The sequence below is a fragment of the Macadamia integrifolia genome, chromosome 2 (genome assembly GCF_013358625.1).
Source record: "Macadamia integrifolia cultivar HAES 741 chromosome 2, SCU_Mint_v3, whole genome shotgun sequence".
NCBI classification, from domain to species: domain Eukaryota; kingdom Viridiplantae; phylum Streptophyta; class Magnoliopsida; order Proteales; family Proteaceae; genus Macadamia; species Macadamia integrifolia.
The window spans coordinates 39,043,964-39,044,958 of record NC_056558.1 but is presented as its reverse complement, the minus strand read 5'-3'; positions in this window follow the sequence as shown (position 1 = coordinate 39,044,958).

Here is a 995-nt window from a genome sequence, read left to right as displayed (position 1 = left end):
ATTTTGAATTCAAGAATGTCATGGTTACACTCTACTAAACCATAAAACATATGCAAAGGGAAACTGGTGAGAGAAAGCACCACCGAGGAGCAAATGACATACCAACTTCTTGATGGCCTTTCAACCAATGCACAGACAGGAAATTATTCCAGCAGAGTAACAGACTCTGCTTAATTTGCCTTAGTGGGCAGTCCTTAAGAATTATTTGCATACACTACTAGTAATATTCATGATATATTTCCCCAAACTTCATGTCTTTTATGTCTTCCAATATATATTTTTTTAAATAAGATCCAATTTTTTCCCATTTCTAACCTTTATATAGTAAAATAATCTTCATTTTCAAGCATGCACAAAACGCATATTGGAGGGGGTGGGAGGGGGGGGCAAAAAACCCGTAAGAAATAAAGTGACTGTTCCTTACCGCAAATCTCAATAGAAGGCATGATTTGCCAACGCCAGAATCACCAATAAGCAACAGCTTGAAAAGATAGTCGCTGCAAAACACAATTTGTAGAAAATTTCATTAAATATTAGAGTTGGTTAATAGATAGACCTCAAACAAAGGAACATTTCACTCCATCTAAAACTAGCAAGCACCCAAAAGACACTTTAAAGATTTAAAATGATAAAATGAAAAATACATGAAAGATAAAATCACAGGAACACACATATTACTGCTCAAGTACCTACGGGAAATCAAATCCCTTGTAGAGGATGGAAGGGAATAACAACCCAGAATGCGATGCAAGCACAAGAATGTCCGTTGACATAAAATTCACACTTGTATATGAGAGTTTGGAGGGAAGTGCCAATGATTGCCAGGTTTTCTACGGAGCACTACGAAATCCAAGGTTGAGATCTCCTCATCCCACAAGGTATATGATGTCATCATTTGTTAAATTTCAAATTACCAAATTTAATTTCCCAACTATGTTTTCTAATTGTTTTTATTTTCAAGATTCTGTGATAGGAAAGTACTATGTAATAGACTC